The following is a 19,813-nucleotide window of genomic DNA, read 5'->3' as shown; positions in this document are numbered from 1 at the left end:
ATTCACACCGGACGCCGAAGCGGCGCGGAACGGAGGCCGCTTCCTTTCGGCGCCCATGTTAACCTATGGTGTCGTTCACACCAGACGCGGAGCGCCGTGAAGCGCCAGTTTCGGCGTCTGGTCTATTTTTTGCGCGAGCCGCGAGTGATTCGCGTCCATTCCGGCAGGAAGTCACACCAAGAAACACGAGACATCCGGTCAATTGTCAAAATATAAGCAATTTTCAAATTAAAATACCGCGAGTATTAACTAAACACATGTGTGTCTCGACAACGGATTAATAAAAGAAGTGTACAAACTTCTTGGTTACAGAAACATGGTGTATTCATTTTATGAGGTTATTTACTTACCCATGAAGTAAAAAATAGCTCTGAATAAACAACAACTGAGCAGAAGCACTTGTCGACCGCCGCGGAGAATACGCGTCTGGTGTGAACAGGCAGGCGCCGGACCGCGCGTGATTTTTCCGTTCCGCGTCGCTTCGGCGTCCGGTGTGAACCAGGCGTTAGGATCAGTAAAGAAGTGTTCATGAAGCAGTTCCATGAGACTGCAGTTTTCTGTAATCAGGTTCAGCTCACGGAATGGCAAAGGAAATATGAAGGCTATATCCTGATTTTCTTTTCCTTCAACCCAGTCAAGGTTGAATTTATTGACAGAGACAGTTTTTCCCACTCCTGCGATCCCCATCATCAGTACCTTTGTGTTTCCTTTAAACATATCATACATTCATAATAATAAATGCTTCTTGAGCAGCAAATCAGCAAATTAGAATGATTTCTGAAGGATTATGAAGACTGTACTAATTCAGCTTTGCCATCACATAAATGAATTACATTTTGAAAATAAAATAAAATAGAAAGCAAGTACAAAATATGTAGTAATAATTCACATTATAACAGTTTCAACTTTCATATTGATCAAATAAATGCAGCCTAGGCGAGCAGGATAACAGAAAACGTCCTCACTGTAACATTGAAACTTTTTGCTTGACTTTTTGAACGTTTTGATTGATGTGGTTACAGTTTCATCTGCTTCAACACTCCAACCACAGTCCAGTTCTACAAGCCAGCAGATTCAAGGTACGAAGAAAGACTTTATACACATACAGATGACCTGGATAGATATGTGCAAGCATTGTGATTCTAACAGTCACACTTTATTTAATTATGGGCCCCTTTCAATCAGCTTTGTTCAATCTGTCTTTTTGCCATTTTCTATAATATATATACAGTACTGTGCAAAAGTCTTAGGCATGTTAACAGAACACTTATTTGACAGAAACAAGATTAGATTGCGTCTTTTTAAAGATTTTTTTCCCCCAGTCAGTATTACTTTCTTACAATAGCACCCTACAGAACCAGGGAAATGAATAATTAAAAATGTAAAATGTACTTGTTATTAGTAGTCCATAATAAAGGAGCCGATTTTACTCATTGAGAGATTTATTCGTGAGGGAATAATTATCTTAATTTTATTGGAGCCTTACACATATCAAATACTGTAATAACTCTGTTATAAATGTGTTCCTGGCCCTTAAGAAATGTGAATTTCTAATTACAATATACCTTACTCTTGGCACGGAAAATAAAGTGTAAAGCCTGTTCAAATACACAAATTTGTGAAAAATTTAAATAATTAGGAATCGTGTAACAATCATTTATACATGTTATTTATCTATTAGACATTTCATATAAGTTTGCCTGCTTGGCCGTTTCCTTTTTTAATTATATGATGTTGTTATGTTGCTGTCTTGATGCCAATCGTTGCATTGCTGATCATGGTATAAACTTTAGAGTATTGATACATCAATACAAATGCACACAGAAGAGCACATGGGTTTCTGGGCGAGTGACTTACCCAGGTGGACAACCAATGACACATACCGTGCTGAATTGACAAGACGTCAGGAGAATGAGGACATCCCAATATCTCCCTTCTTACGCCTCCCACTGGACATGGTAGAGCAGTTTCCGACTGACTACATGCACCAAGCCTGCCTGGGTGTAATGAAAAAACTCATCACAGTGTGAGTTAGAGGAGACAGAAAGGTGAGAATCAGTCAAGAAGGCCATTCCAAGCTGTTTTGCCCGAAAACCAAGGAATCTAGAAGACATTGACAAGTGGAAGGCGACTGAACTGCGGCAGTTTGCTGTATATACTGGCAAGATGCTGCTGAAGGGGATTCTGGCTGACCAGTTGTATGACCATTTCATGGCGTTTAGTGTTGCCTTGAGTCTTCTGCTTTGCCACAACAGCTACAGTAAAGAGCTGATGACATACTTTGTTGGAAAAACAAAAGAACTGTATGGAGATCACTTCATGGTGTACAATGTACATTCAATGGTACATCTACCAGAACAGGCACTGGCTTTTGGCAGTCTTGATGCTTGCAGTGCATTCCCATTCGAGAACTATCTTGGGAAGCTGAAACGACTCGTAAGGTCAGGAAAGCGGCCGCCTATTCAAGTGGTCAAACGGCTGGTGGAAATATCAAATTCCTCACTGTCTGTGGTGGCCTCCAAGTCCAAAATCAATAGGCCTAACAATGCCTTCATTGCTTGCTGTTTTCAATCTCGTTGTGGAGAAGCTTGGTGACACAAAGGAGGAAAATGTTAAAGAGTACTGGCGCTAGCACACACCCCTGTGCGTACAAGGAAGGGCTCGGACTCTTGTCCGCCTATGGTCACCTGAGCACAAATTTATTGGGACAGGCAAACCTGAGGAGGACATCCCATAAGAGCTCTCTTTGCACACTATCAAACAGGCATGTGCCTGTATCAAATTTTCATGCTGCGATTAATTGATTGAGCTTTTATCATGGATACGGTATTATCACAATATTTTAATTGCACAAGAGAAAAGGATGGATTGGGGGATGTAAAAAATAACAACTTGCATCACAATAGGTGTAATTAATTGTGATGGTCAAAACGGTTGCCCCTGTTACAGTGTAATTATAGATTTAAGTACTGAGTAATAATAATTAACTACATGTACTTACTATAGGGTTTGGGTAGGATCAGGATTTGGTTGTGGGTTAATTGCATGTAATTATGCCTAATTTACAGTTATTACTATAGTAAATACATGTAACGTGTGTAACAAGGACACATTAAAATAAAATGTTACCGTCAAAACATTTGGTAACTAAACAGAATTGTATTAAGGGTGTACTCACACTAGCCAGTTTGAACCGTGCCCGAGTGCGTTTGACCACCAAAGCGCGGTTCGTTTGACTAGTGTGAGTGCTCCGAACCGTGCTCGGGCGCGGCTCCATTAGAGGTGGGCCAGAGCACGGTTCAGTTGGACTCGGGTGCGGTTCGCATGCAGTGTGAGCGCTAACCGTGCTGCAGCACGGAACAGGACGCGTGACGTCACGGTTTTGCGCGCTCCAAAACCAACATGGCGGGGAAAGGGTCGCTTTGGTCTACGGCAGAGGTGCAATGCTTGTTGGAAATTTGGGCAGATGAGAGCATACAAGAACAGCTGGACAAAACGCATAAAAACTCAGATATATTTAGAAAAATCCGTGACTATCTTCTTCGTCATGGATATCAAAGAACTACCGAGCAGTGTAGAGACAAGGTAAAAAAACTGCAGGCACAGTATTTAAGGGTACGGGATACACTCCATAAATCGGGCAGCTCTGCAGAAGAAAAGGAAAAATAGTTAAAAAAATTCAAAATAGAAATGGAAAAGTAAACAGAGTGATGGACTCCATTGTGTTCAGTGAGAGCGCCGCTCTTCCTGTTTATCCCGAAACCGTCGCACCATAATGACGTAAGCGTGCTCCGGCACGAATGCTGAAACCCTATGTGAGTGCAGGCCAGAGGGGGAGTGGGGAGGGGGGACAATCGTACTCGGGCCCAGTTCATGGCAACCGTGCCTAGTGTGAGTACACCCTAAGTTTAGTGACAACGTTAAGTTACAATGTTTATATGGTACAATGACTGGTAGGCTACTAGTTTGTATTATTGCTTAACACAGTTTTCACGATTTCAATTAAATTCTTGGGATTTGATCAATCTTGATTCAATATTGACTCATTTGGATAAATAATAGGTAGGCTACATTGGTGTCTTTACCACAAAAGCTCTATCACCTTTTGTTTTATATCTTGATCTTGGAAAAGCCAACAGTCCTTGATTTAAAAATCTGTTTCATGAGGTCTAAAAAGTTCTGCTAAATAGGCTACTTAGGTGCCAAACCATGAAACACTTTATATGTAAAATATAATCATACAAACGAGCCTAAAATGAATGGATTTTTTTATGATCTGACACAAAAATATCCTAAATTCTCAGATTACTCGACCTTAAACCATGAGTAAAAAACCAAATCCAGTGTGACCCCTAATGTGTGTAGACCCTAACACGTGCTAGGCTAAATTAAAGGGTAACATCCAAAGCATGATCATCAGGTGTATTTACGTGAATAAAATCCCAAACAATAATCATCTTATCATATTTAAGAGCTAGATCAGAGAGCATTTCAGAAAATTCATACCTGAAGTCAGAATTAAACAACAAAGTATTGGCTCTTTACCTGATATCTTAAATTGAAGTAGCTAGTGCATGTCTGCCGAGTCTTGAGAGATAGCACGCGTGAGAGTAGCCTATTTGATTTAAAGTTATTCATTAAAATTAAGAGCTACTCATTAAAAACTATAATTATAGTTTTCCCTACTATATAGTATGCAAAAAACAGTACGCGAGCAGAGTAGTATGTCCGAAAAAATTGAATTCGAAAAACAGTAGGCGAAAAGTACCCGGATGACCTACTACTTCCGGCGAGATTCCGAAGTGCGCATACGATGGACACTTTACGATCCCATGATGCCACGGGAGAGGAGTTGTCGTCGCTATATTTGAAAATGGCGGAAAACGGAGACGTGGCTGTTTTCAAATGTAAGTACTTTACAAAACACTTTTTGTTTCTTTGTGGTTAAATTGTAGTTGTTTAACATCATATAAGTAAACGATTGACTTGTTAAAAGTTTAAATAATGTAAATCAAGGGTACAATTTAGTGAATTGGCTGCAAAATGACAATTTTATCATTATTATTATCGAACAGAACGAGCTAATGCCTGTCAGCTAGTTAACACTGTTTTATTTAAACAATGACGTTGTTTCTCAGTTAAATGAGATAGTTAAAAAACTTTTTTTATTTTACAATGATTTTATTTCTCCTTTACCAGTGTTGATATGTAATATGTGTTGGCTACTGTTATCAAGTGTACCTCAACTTGTCCATGTAACATTAATATTAATATAATAATATAGATTGACCATCACTAATGTTAAATTCTGTGTTGATTTTGCAGGGGCTGATGAACACACATGTGTTCTTATAGAGTGGAGAGTGGCTAATGAAAGGGAGGAAAGAAAAGAAAGAGTGAGGAGAGACAAGAAGGAGGCCAGAGAGAGAGGAAAGATTCCTTCAGCTTTTAGAAATAATTGCTAAAAAAAAAGAAAAATAAAGAAAACAAATGTTACACACTCTCTTTCCATTTATTTCTTATTAAGTTCATTTTGTCATGCAGTTTTAGCAAGTTTTATTACACTTAATTCCCAGATTTACAGTAGTTAGATTGTCAGTTATAAAGCGTTTAATATGTGGCATTGAGTAATTAATATTTGTAAAGGGTGTTGTCTGTGCACTTATTTTGTGGCAGAGTGTCGCACTATAGAGAAATACCCACACACTCCAGACACCTTTAAAATGTATTTGCTTTATTTTTGTATATTATTTAACTTTTAAATGGATACAGAATACAAAGCTTAAAACAAAATCACAAAACTTTGGCACAAAGTAGTATAATAGAGCTTAAAGCACCACCAAAAGCAAAAGTTTTTAAACTTTTTTTATTAAAGTGCCATCTTGAGGGAAGAAGATGAACATCAGCAGCTTCAGAAAGGTAACCTTCACAGGTTTCTAAAAGATCTAAAGGGACTTTCTTACTAACAATCTCATTTGTAGGGCATCACTTTAAAATAATTCAAAATCTGTTTCTTTATAAGCATGTGTACCAGATGAGAACTTTACACCTTGGGAATTTTTGGATTTCCACTTGAATTTTTCCTACCCAGATTTAAAGTAAATAATTTGTAAACAATTGTAGCGGACCTCGTCTTGCACACCACAAAGAAACTCCCCCGACACCACTGGCTTCGGTGGACCACGTCTGCAGTTTAAGGTACTACTCAACCATTTGGTAGACCACACTTTAAGTCACTATATTTCATTGAAAAATGACTCAAGCTTAACTCAACCTGAATGAGCCATCTCTATCGTTTGGTGTAGTTGTGCAATGCTAAAAAAATCCACTAGGTAGCACTGTGTCTGTGAGCAGCATGCCTTTTCAGTGTTCCTTCAAACAGGACGTGACACAGCGAAAATTCACTCATCCTTTGATGACATCAGCGGGACTTTTAAAGGTATGACTATTTTGTTGACATATTATCATTTCAGAGGAGTTGTTAAACAGAATTATGTAACTTAATTTAACAAAAATAAGTCTTATAAGGGTCAAATAATTTTTTCAAAACATGCTCTACCAAACGGTTGAATTGTCATTTTATGGTAGAGAAGCTAGCTAATGTTGGTAAAATGAGCTATTTACAATGAACAAAATTTTGGTTAGTGTTGTTAAAAAGATTAATTTAATATTATTCAATTACATATTTGATGAAAAATATTTGATCATATCATTTTTTCACCATTTGTGTACTGTATATGGTAAATATCAAGAATAAATGTGAAGAATTAATACCAATTCTGGTGTTACTATTAATTCAAAATTGACTGTTTGTGTATTACTATATGACTAGCATTGTAAGAGTACATGGTTTGTAATACAAATTGTTTTCTTTATGTTTTAGACATGATAGATGGACGCCAAATCATTTTGCAGTTCAAGACCACGCACTTTTCTGGCCCTTGTGCCAGAAAATCCTGAGGACTCAGATGCGGATCTGAGTGATGATGACCCCGTAGATGATCCAGATTATTTGCCCACACCAGCAGAAGAGAGTGGGGACACTTCTTTTGATGTAGTTTTGCACTATGCACTTTTACACTATGTTCTTATGCACTATGCACTTTTGCACTATACACTTATGCACTTTTACACTATGTACTTATGCACTTGTGCACTATGTACTTATGCACTATGCACTTATACACTATATACTTATGCACTATGTACTTATGCACTATGCACTTATACACTATATATGTACTTATACACTATGTACTTATACACTATTCACTTATACACTATGTACTTATGCACTATGCATAGACTATGCTATACACTATGCACTTATACACTATGCATTTATGCACTTATAGACTATGTACTTATGCACTATGCACTTATACACTATGCACTTATAGACTATGCACATACACAATGCACTTATACACTATTCACTTATACACTATTCACTTATGCACTATGCATAGACTATGCACATACACTATGCACTTATACACTATGCATTTATGCACTTATAGACTATGTACTTATGCACTATGCACTTATACACTATGCACTTATAGACTATGCACATACACAATGCACTTATACACTATGCACTTATACACTATGCACTTATGCACTTATACACTACTACACTATGTACTTATACATTTAATGCACTATACACTTATGCAATATGCACTTGTGCACTATGCACTTATACCAGGGATGGAAATTAGCACCCGCCACCAGCCAAATGCGGGTGATTTTGTGTTGTGGCGGGTAAACTCGCTTCACCTACCGGCCACCGTGGCGGGTAAATAAAAATATACTGTTTCACACAGATGACACTTTTAGAGGACATAAGTGTACGCTGAAATAAAGTCTTTCACCTCAGAAAAACTGACTTTCTTGTCCTGTCACGTCAGCCGTTATCCTGTTCTCGTAGCGAACACTCTTAATATGGACATTTCATTCTACCGAACTACACGCAAAGCATAATTACAACTCACAGGTCAGTTTATTAGACAAATTAAACTTGTGAGGTAACGCAGCGCTGTTTCACTTGGTCTAACATTACACTAGCACACTAAACTGCATTTAAATGTGTTGAAATGTATGTGTTAGTTTGTCTGTATGAGACTAGCAGTAAGCTAGATCAACATTAGAATAACATACAGATCATATTATAACATTTTATCATTGTTGAACTATAAAACATTGATTAGTTTTATGTAAATGTGCTCACCTGTTTAATAAAGTACATGTAGGAGCGGTCGAAGTCTCGGACGTGGAGCTCTCGTTTATATACTGTCTATGGGAGCTCTAGGCATCTCGAAAACACCGCGCTGATATTGATTCTCGTTTTAGTTCTCCTTTTTTATCCAAAGTCTGCTTGCCATGGTCCATAATGTTTGAACAAAACAACAACAGCGTGCAGATAGACATTGCGAACTACACAGTTGTCTACGTCTGTCGCTTTGTTTACTATCAGAGTCTTTGAATTAAATTACAAATTTCTCCTGGTTTGAAAGTTGCTGGAAACATTCGGGATAATGTAAGTACACAACTAAAAAAAATATATATATAACATAGACATACTGATTTTTGCTATTTTTAAAGCAAAAAAGTTACATATTGTGCCTTTAAGTACCGTCCTCCATAACAGCAACTGCAATTCATCTAATATACAGGTCACACATATGGCTATAAACATACATTTTAACATCCAAATGAAAGCTACACACATTTAATATACTAAACAATATTTCCACAGACTCAATCCACCAAAATTATATGTGGAGAAAAGTATTGACAGGGAAAAACCTGCACTCTAATTTGGCGCGCAGGCGGCAACATAAAACAAACACGTGCGTTTATAAAACTCCGAAAATACATTGAACTCTAGGCAGAAAAATGCATGTATAAACTTGTTCCCGTTTTATGACATTTCTATAATAAATATCAACTTTAAACTTAACTTAATACAGCATATTTTCGCTCTTAAATGCAGAGCACTGCACAGACATACCTGACTCTCTCCAGTCACAGGCTGTTCTGAGTGAGACAGAGCAGGCGCGGCCGGTCCATTACCGATGACGTCACTCACAGAACAAACTCAAAATATTAATTATAAGTAAAAATACATATTTTCCCTGTCTTGCAGAAAAAAATAAAGATTATATTGATGATGTAAGTAATTGTTTTGAATTCTATTTTACCAATTTAATTATTGAACAAATAAGTTTGCTGGAACAGTTACCAGGAAAACTCCAAACACTGCACAATTAAGCTCAAATATGTGATATGTAGCTAGAACATCAGCACCTCGATGTCCTTTTTTTCCACCCATGGTTGCAATCAGTGACTGACTGGATGGACTACCGTGAAAGTCGGAGGTTGGGGTGGAGGTCAGCTCCATCTTTGAGGACATCCCATGGCATTTCTCGTAAAGAGTAGGGGTGTAACCCCGGTGTCCTGGCCACATTCCACACATTGGCCCTTACCAATCATGGCCTCCTAATAATCCCCTTTACATTGAATTGGCTCTATCACTCTCTCTCCTCTCTCCACCTATAGCTGGTGTGTGGTGAGCGCACTGGCGCCGTTGTACTGTGGCTGCCGTCGCATCATCCAAGTGGATGCTACACACTGGTGGTGGTTGAGGAGAGACCCCTGATATGATTGTAAAGCGCTTTGGGTGTACACTAGTACATATGAAAGCGCTATATAAATGCATCATTCTATTCTATTCTATTCTTTAAAATATAGATGAAGAATTGGCGCAGTAGGTTGTAGGGCTCACAATCTGTAAACGTGTTTATAGTTTATTTTAGAATACAATTTGAATCGACAAGACACTTGTTTTCTGTGTTGGCTTATTTATAAATATAATATGTATGTATGTATTATATGTATATGATCCATTTCTTATGGATATATATATATATATATATATATATTAGTGCTGTCAAACGATTAAAATATTTAATTGCGATTAATCGCATGAATGTCATAGTTAACTCGCAATTAATCGCACATTTTTATCTATTCTAAATGTCTCTTGATTTCTTTTTGTCACAAATTTTTTTTCATTTTAATGCTCTTATCAACATGGAAAAGTGGATCGGCTTGCTTTGTGCATATGTTTTTGGGCATATACGTAGTGTTCAATTTCACACTAACATTCTCACTTGGAGCAAATAATCTCTCTCACACAGACCACAGATGAGAATCTTGCGCTGGCCAGTTACACTCACTTATACTGACACCTACTGGCGTGCGTCTGTGCAGCATCACGCAAAAATAAAGGTTTACAGTAATGGACGCGACTGTTAATACGTTATTCGTAATGACCCATGATAGATTTATTTCATGTCTTTCCTAGAATGGGCAGTTTGTGACTTTGCGAGATAAACAACATAAAGTAGCACTTACTGGTATTACAAAACATTCAGTGGCACATACCAATCAAATACAGACGTGACACAAATAACACGTTTGAAAAAATATTAATGCACTTTAATTCGTTTAATTGATATTTTAAATATCACAAAATTAGGCTATTTATTTAGGATTTTGTGCCACAATTAGGTCAGTAGGCTATAGGTGTTCGATTAATCTGTCAGTCACTACTGGAGGTGTTGCAACAACACGGTGACATGTTCCGCGACTCGGTGTCAGTCAGGTGTCATGTTAGTGTCAGTGTGTCGCGATGTCAGTGACACATGCCACTATCCACCACTGGCACATGCCAATAATGTCAGTGACACATGCCACTATCCACTGGCACATGCCAATGAAGACCGGATGTGCCACCGGATGTGCCAATACGTATAGGGACATGTGCCATTGGCTTCTGTGCGTCAGATGCCATGTCACTTAATGTTAAAACTGCTACTGCTCTCCAGGGTGAAACAATGTATTTTGTTTGTATTTGTATTTTTTCTGTCTGTACATTTTACCTTATATTGCTTTGTAATAACATATATTCTGTGATATGAATGTTCATCATCATTTGCATTTACATGTATTCATTTGGCAGACGCTTTTATCTATAGCTACTTACAAGTAGTATGCAGTGTGCAGCTATCACTGCAGAGCAAACAGGGGTAAGGTGCCTCGCTCAAGGACACTTCAGTCATTTCCTGCTGGCAGTGAAAATCGAACCAGCGACCTGTTACGAGTCTAACTCTCTAACCACTAGCCCATATGTTTTATATGTGTGTGTGTGTGTGTGTGTGTGTGTGTGTGTGTGTGTGTGTGAGAACATAAAACAGTACACCAAGTATGGAAACAAGAAGCAAAGTTTAATGTGTGCTTTTTCAAATACAAAAATACAGCACTTAGGTAAAGCACTTTACCATTTACCTTTGATAAACTTAATAATGAACAAAGCATATTATATCATATATCACAAAACAATGTATAACCTTGCTCATACATATAAAACCCAAAAAAAATTAACAACGCCATCAAAACACTAAATGTTTTGTGTCTGTCTCTTTCTCTTCTCTGTCAAACCCCTACTCCGAACAAATCTCTGATATTTTGTAAGAGCGATTAGCCAAAGCAGGACGCTCAGCATTCTTGCACAATTTTAGTGGCGAGTTTTCCCTGTGTAATGTGTCTCATTACTGCTGCGATTTCAGTTGGAGACCATTGACCATTGTTTCCTTCTGGCATCCTTCTTTTCAGCAGGTTTTTCAGGAACGACTACAAAAGAGAAAAGCAGATTCCTAGGATAAACAATGATGACTAGATCTCATCTTCCTATTCTTCCAACCAGTCTAATAATTATCTTTAGTCTAGCCCATAGATATATACAACTAGATGCCGCCTTCAAGCGCTCCAGGCAGCGATATTTTTTTTCCCAGGATGGTAGGGGAAGACTCATGAATATTCATTAGGGAAGTCATCCCTGATTGGTCTTAACCCCAGTGACAGGTAGGTTTAGGGGCGGGGTTAGGGGTAGGTCATCAGACCCCCAGTGGCGGGTAGGTTTAGGGGTGGGGTTAGGGGTAGGTCATCAGACCAATCAGGGATGACTTCCCCAATGAATATTCATGAGTCTTCCCCTACCATCCTGGGAAAAAAAATATCGCCTCCAGGCACGTAGATGTGTCCGCCATCTTGGAACGCTCCACATGTCAGCTGCTGCTGACGTCACTGTTTGGTAAATATGCCACAACACTAAGCAGTAAAAAACCGTCGCGATATAAATACCCCCAAAAAATGGTACAACCTTTTACAGGTAAGTATGTATTATTTATTTTGAGTGTTTATATCCATCAACTGATTATTAGTTATTATAAGTTTTTTAAATGATTGTATCATTTTATGTCGTGTTTGCTAACGTTCTTGTTTAGCAGTTTTAAATCTTAATGTCAACCAAAAATATTTAAAGGTGCTATAAGCGATCTCGGTTGGCTTAACCCTTTTGTTGATGTTTGAATTATTATCAAACAAAACGGAGGCTAGCTAGACCCTCCCTCCTCCTCATCCGCGCACTAACCCCCGAACCCCACCCCCACATCATTCTTGTCGGTTATTGGCTGGAACAGTTTGTTATGTTTCGTGGTGCGGGTCGCTCTGTTTGTTGCTCAGTTTGTTTTTGCTGCAGTTTGTGAAGCGTGGGCTGTCTACAGAGACCGTGTTTTTTTACAGTGTGTTCAGGGGACAGGCAGCTAGCGGATAGTGAGGAGATGTCTCACGTGAAAAAAAATGTTTTAGCCTAAAAAACGCGTGAGATCGCTTATAGCACCTTTAAAAGGGCTTTTACCACTATTTTCATTAGCTTGTGTGTAAAATTATTTAACATCAAAGATAACCTTAATCACATGATAATCATGTGCTTTAACTCTACAGCAGATGTAGACGATTATACACATATAGCTACCCCTGCAGACTCATTCAGCTCGCTCTGTGCGCAGACCTGCTTGGCGTGGTTGCCAGATCGCTGTAACATTCTACATAGTATAACTTCCCTATCCTCAACACTATAACCTTACATTTATATATATATAAAAAAAAAGTATTACGTTAAAAAAATTATTTAACCTTTAAACTGCGGAGGAATAATACACTGCAATAGTTTAAAAGTAGTGTAGTTTAGTGGGATATCATGGACTTGGCATCCCCAACCACTTGGACCGTTCCAATATGGCGGTGGACCTACGTATAGCGGCTCATAGAAACAGATGCTAAGGCGGCTTGATCTTCACGATTGTCTAATAAAGTGTTCACTGTGCATTTTTGTTTGTGTTTTTTTTTTACCAGCTTGTTCATGCTCTTCCCTACTGCTGCACTTCTTCTTTTTACTTTTTTGGTAAACTGCTTAAAAACAAAACAGAAACACATGTACATCTAATTTAAATCAATCAAGCAAATGCAAAAAGTGATCCAGACCAAAATCTTGATTATATATGGCACTGATTTTTAGCTTAGTCATAGTCATCATCTATGAAAGGAATGATAAAATACTGTAACATACAGTAGGCACTGCTTGGTCTACATGAACTGAATCAAACCTTGCTAAACATGCTAGTTAAATGAGATAGATGCCCATACCATCTGAGGTGCCTGGAAGATCCTCGACAGGTCGCCTAACTCGCCTTAGTGCTGTGGTATGAATAATATAGTTTACTATTAAGGTTTTGGTGTCACATGTTTATTTATATACAAGCATAAACTAGAGTAAACACAATGATGACTAGATCTCATCTCCTTATTCTTTTAACCAGTCTAATAATTATCTTTGGTCCATCAGCAGTCAGTTCTCAGCTCCACACATACAGGAACTCAGTCCAAACTTATCTACATCAGTGATGTTTTACTCCCATCTCCACACACACACACACACACACACACACACACACACACACGAATACTTCAGATGTAAAAGCCTCTAAGTGCCATCTGAAATTTTCTTCTAGTTTGATCATTTTTATCAAACTTGTATGTTTATGTTCAGTTATTTCACTTTAATGGCAATGAAAAGGACCTATTAATTGTCATTAAAGTGAAATTACTGAGCCTAAATATACAAGCTTGATATAAATGCTCATTTTAGAAGATTTTTTTTCTTTTACATCTGAAGTCTTCACATACATGAATGTGTGTGTGTATTGTATCTGACCTCAGTGTGTTACCCTACTGTTCACTGTGTGTGTGTGTGTGTGTGTGTGTGTGTGTGTGTGTGTGTAAATTATACACGTATAATATATATATATATATATATATATATATATATATATATATATATACACATACACACACACACAATGCTAATGCATTAACCAAAAGATCATTGAATCAATGTGGAAATTTAACATTGATTTTTCATCAGGTTTGCACCCTGAAATAATGTTATTTCAACGATGAAAAATCAATCAATATGGTGATAAAATCAATATTATTTCAATCATAATTAAATCACTTATTTAACATTGAATCAACATAGAAACAATATAAAATCAATCTTGCTTTATGTACAGCAATATTCTATGCTAGTTTATCATGCTTGTACTGTGCTTGAATTTTTAAATGACTCCTTTCAGACAGAGACCATGTAGGGTTGCAATTAAATATGGTTTCTAATCAAAATGTCTTTCAAAGTAAACTACATCGAACAGGAAATATCACATTCAGAAAAAGACAAAAACAGCGCAGTACTATGGTAAGAAAGAATGAAACATTACTCTGACAAATATTTCAAGTTCAATTTTATTTAGCACATTTAGAACAGACCAAAGTGCTTTACAGAAGAACAACATTAAACGATATAGCATGCATTATAAAAAAAAAAAAAAGATATAACATGCATTATAAAATAAAACAAAAATAAGAGCAACATAGCTGAGTAACCATAAAACAAAAGAACCAGAACAGAAATCAGATATAAATGAATAAAACCAACCAAAGAAAATAATAAATATACTAAATAAAATAGGTCGGTTTTAAAAGAATTAAAATATAGGTAGAGAAGGGGCTGCTCTAATAGGCAAATGCACACTTACCTCTACGCTTGGGTAGAATACCATACCGTAATTCTAATGAACTCAGGGGTTTCCACCACGAGCAATACCCCCAGGGTTCAGGGGCGTAACGGAGCCATTTTTGTACCCGAACAGAAAAAAATTAACTCTGTGGCCTCCTTTTTCTCTGCTTTTCCCTGCTGTTGTAAGGCATCTAAACAAAACAAAACAAAATTAGAAAATATTTGGAAATTTTGAAAAACTCGCTGAATTCAAAATCAAGACTATTTAATGAATTTTAGTACAGACATTTCGCTTTAAAGCACCTCCAGACACACAGGATGACTAAATGGAAAATCAAGTTGAAAAGATTGAAATAGTTTGTGAAAAAAGTAAAGGAAGATAATTAACTAAAATGAACAGGGTTTAACAGTGTTAACCGTTTAACAGTGTAAGCATTTTACTCTCATTTTACACACACACAAAAAGTGTGCCAACTGTAAAATGTATATTTGGGATTATGTGTAAATAAGAAGTATGTCTTATTTGCAAATTATAAAGTCATATAAAGTCTAAAATATCTTAAAATGGTATAACAAAAGCTTTAACATTAAGAGGTCTTAATTTGCAGAATTGAATAGCCAATTTAATTTGATAAAACTGAGATTAAGACTTTTAATGACCCACTGGGGCCCTGACTTACCAAACATGCCCATCTTGAGCCTAGTGTCTTTAAAAGCAGTTTTTCTTTTTTGCTCATTTTTTCTTTTCTTTCCAGCCCAGTTCATCTGAGAGGCCAGCTCGTTAGTTAATTTAATGCTGGTATCCAAAACATTTTATTCAATTCAAGTATTATATTAGATACATTTTAAAACTTCAATGCACACGTATAATAACTAGTAATAATAAGCCTAGTAATAAGTAGACATTTAAAATACATCAATAACTGATATCATAGTTTAACACAGATAAAATCAGAGTTAAGGCTTGTTTTACGTGTTGCTCGAGAGGATTTCTTAATTGTTGCGACTTTTAATCCTGAGGAGACAAAATGCCACGAGGCTCCCGCCACAGTTGAAGTGTCTAATGGAGTTAAGAGATTTACTCTCAAACTATTTTCAACACTTTAGATTGGTTAATAATTTGTAAAAAATAACAGAAACACGTGGGGACTCTCATCACAGAGAAAAGTGAAATTGCCGCTGGAGCAGTGACGCACGTCAATTGTAAAGTTAAGAAAGTAAGTGAGAACTAGATTAATAATGGAAAACAGGACAATATTGACATCGTTGACAGGAAAGAGTTGTTTAAATAGTAGGGCTGTAGTCAACCAAAGAAATGCTTGGTCGACCAAAGTCCTGTCCTGCGCAACGATTAGTCGACAAAAAAAAAAAAAAGACACAATGTTTTGCATTTAAATTGAACATTTATTAAACAATTGTCAGAGCATTTATATTGAACATTTATTAAACAATTGTCAGAGCATTTATAAAACAACAACGAAAAAACATCAATAATAAATAAAACTATAATAATAATATTACAATTCTTTGAAAATTAAGTTTTTTTTTTTTTTTTTTTTTAAGTGAGCTCTGTCCAATCGCGCACCTGACCACACCACACGCTAAAAAAATATAATTGCTAAAACAAAAATTCCTAACAAAAGCTGAACTCTTTTATACAGGCTGGTACATTATTTAGACTATTTTCAAACTGAAAACAAAAACATAAGAAAACACAATCTATAGTATTTAGTCAGCATAATAAAGCCGTTAAGGCTACTTACAGATATGCAGGCCTAGTCCACCCTTTTTATGTTGTGGGCCAAAAACACTAACATGTCCACATTCTTGGGTAAAAGACAGCTCCTCGACTTGTTAACAATAAATCCTGCTTTGGAAAATATGCGCTCTGCAGGAGTGGAGGTTGCAGGGATGCAGAGCAGGCGTTTGGCTGCCCGAGCAAGTCGTGGATATCTCTCCTCATTTTTTTTCCACCACGCAAGTGGCCCAGCAGTGTCCACTTTACTTCTGTCCTGAAGATAATCCTTCATTTCGTCGCAAGAGAATCTTTGTGCGCTTGGCTCATCAGGGTCATCCTCTGCACCATGTCCACAAAGAAGCATTTCAATCTCCTTCTCTTTTGCAGTTTTCTGTTTTTTCGCCAACGGGTCCTCATCATCCCCCGTCTGCTCTGCGCGGTTTCCTGAGAGGCTTAGCCTTTGTGCAAGTTTTACGACTTCAGAATAGGCCTCATCCCGTTTCTCATCATTAAGAAAAGGTAGCTGTTTGAAGCGCGGGTCCAGTACTGCAGTTAAAATGTACAGGCTGCTTGTCATCACAACTCGGTCTTTGAGTTTCCATCGACTATCTATTTCCTGCACAAGCTTAAGTTTCATCTTCTTCTTTGTTGGACTATCGTTATCTGTGACGGCAAGATGACATTTTTTTAGATTTTCAAGCATTGAGAACGCCACAGACAGGGATGTGTTAGTCTCCTCCGACAACAGCTCGGTCAGTGTAATAAAGGGCTTAAGAACGTCTGTGATGTCTTCAGCCATATTCCACTGCTCTGTTGTCATGTCCAAAGTGCTGCTGTCACTCCTCTTAGTGTAATTGGGGTCCGATAAAACAGCGGTGATGGGCCAGCGCTGCTCCAACAGTCGCTCCAACATAAAGCAGGTGGAGTTCCACCGGGTGGCCACATCCTGGATGAGTTCGTGCTCAGGAGCTTTTTGCTGCACCTGTTTCTCTTTGAGACCTGTTTTTGCTTTGTGTCCCTTTTTGAAGTGCCCAACAAGACGGCGTGCCGCAACCACTGTGCGCGACACCGGGTCTTCTTTTAAGGCAGCATTTACGCACAGCTGCAGGGTGTGTCCTGCACACCTAACCAACTCCACGTCTGGCCACTGACCGGATCCCTTCGGTAATTCCACTGAGAGGACCATGTTGGCAGCGTTGTCCGTTACCACTGACACCCGCTTCTCTGGTGGAATGTGGTAAGCGTCCGCGACTTGAGTGAGTCGCGCAGCGACATTTTCTCCTGTGTGCGCTTCATCCATCTGCTTTGTTTCTAACACAACGCTACTCATTTTCCAGTCCGCATCGATAAAATGGGCCGTAACTGTCATGTATGCCTCCATTCTAAGCGAAGACCACAAATCAGTTGTGAGGCTTACAGCCTCGGAGGATTGGAGTAACTGGTTTACATTTACTTTAAGGCCATCAAACCGCGAACGTAGCGCACGCATGACAGTCTCCCTTGCTGGCACAGTATATCTTGGCTCGACGATTTTAAACATGTTCTTAAAGCCCTCTCCTTCCACCGTGTTGACTGGCCTCATATCTTGGGCGATGTAATGCACAATGCCCTTAGTGATGTCCTCCTTTCTCTTTGCTGACAGAGGATGGACAAACTACAGTTGCGTCTGGGTGCTTCCTGACGCCTGTGGCATGGCCTGGGGGTGCACCTAGTACATAACCAATAAAATATATAAACTTTTTTATTATTATTGTTTTTATTAATATATATAAACTTTTAGACATTAGACATAGCAAGCTGTCTGACACGTATATCTCGCTTACCGTTTTTATGTGATAGGTCATATTGGTCGTTGAGCTGTGGTAAGTTAGCTTTAGGCCACAAAGCTTGCACTCCACAGTCTTCTCGTCTTTTTTTGTAAAATGCAGCCAGACAAAAGATTTAGATTTTTTGGACATTTTGTCGACTAAAGCCAAAACAAGTTAAGTTAGCGTTCTAAATTAACGAAAACAGCACGATCTATATTTCTTACTGAGCACGCGAAGCAGTGCAGCCAGCAACAGGTGCGGTTCCCGACGAGTGTTCTACGTCATGCGCTAAACTGTGGCGCTGTTACAAAATAGCCTAAATTAAAGCATTTAAAGTTGGGGATAAAACATAGGCTAATTATATTTAGAATACAGTAATATATAGCTGAGTATAACGAAATGAATATCAAGGAGTAAATCAATAAAAAAAAAAAAAAAAATGCAACTGGTCGACCAATGAGAATGTCAGTCGACCAAGACGGCATCGACCGATTAGTCGACTAAACGACTAAAGTTGACAGCCCTATTAAATAGTTGTCATTGCATTTTTATAATTTTATAATATTTTAAAAGGATTGTTATAATAATAATAAATGCATAGTAGCAAATACCTTGTTGAAATTTGAGCCCTGCCTCTTGGATTTGTCAAGGCGCTTGGAAGCTCTGGCTTCTTCCCGCACACTGTTCCAAGCAGCTCTGTGCCAAGAGCATATGTGACAATGTGTCCTTGCAGGCCATGTGTCATTTCAATTACTACTCGCTTGCCCTGGTTTCTCTCAGGCTGTGCTGTGTACACCTGCATATTCCAGCAGGAGCTTGTTTTGGCATCACAGGCAGCCCAGATCTTGATGCCATATTTTCCAGGCTTGCTTGGGATGTATTTCCTGAACATTTCTGGTCATTTTTCCGCAGCCCCGGATGAAATTCTATGAAGCCTCTATGCGGGTAAATAAGGGGACTTTATGTCGGTTGATAGGTTAAAGAAGTATAGGAAAGTGTCAATGGTCCATTTCTGAGATAGGTGGCGGTAATGCACATATTTGTTTGCGATCGACCGTAAAAAAATAAATAAAAAAAAACAAGAAGAAGAAGAAAGCGCCGGAAGCGCACGCGCCGTCAGATCAGTTGGACGTGGCTGTGTACAAGAGGTAAAAACGATATAAATACTGTTCGTTTTCTCACACAAACCGCTCGTTTCGTGTCTTAGGCCATCAATGTGTACTTACTATGGGGAATTGTTTCATTTGGACTTCTCTGTGCATGCTCTTTCAGATAGTGACCATA

At 38.1% G+C, this 19,813-nt stretch overlaps 2 protein-coding genes across 2 annotated transcripts in view; both read left to right on the top strand.

Moving 5' to 3' along the window:
- LOC311289216 (tripartite motif-containing protein 16-like) overlaps nucleotides 1-19,813 on the top strand; it is a 696,468-nt gene that overhangs the window by 603,121 nt on the left and 73,534 nt on the right. The window lies entirely within an intron of this gene.
- LOC311289206 (NACHT, LRR and PYD domains-containing protein 3-like) overlaps nucleotides 1-19,813 on the top strand; it is a 216,782-nt gene that overhangs the window by 123,510 nt on the left and 73,459 nt on the right. The window lies entirely within an intron of this gene.

Source organism: Rutilus rutilus, assembly GCF_951802725.1.
Source record: "Rutilus rutilus genome assembly, chromosome: 4".
Taxonomy (NCBI): Eukaryota; Metazoa; Chordata; class Actinopteri; order Cypriniformes; family Leuciscidae; genus Rutilus; species Rutilus rutilus.
This window is presented reverse-complemented; position numbering and strand designations above follow the sequence as displayed.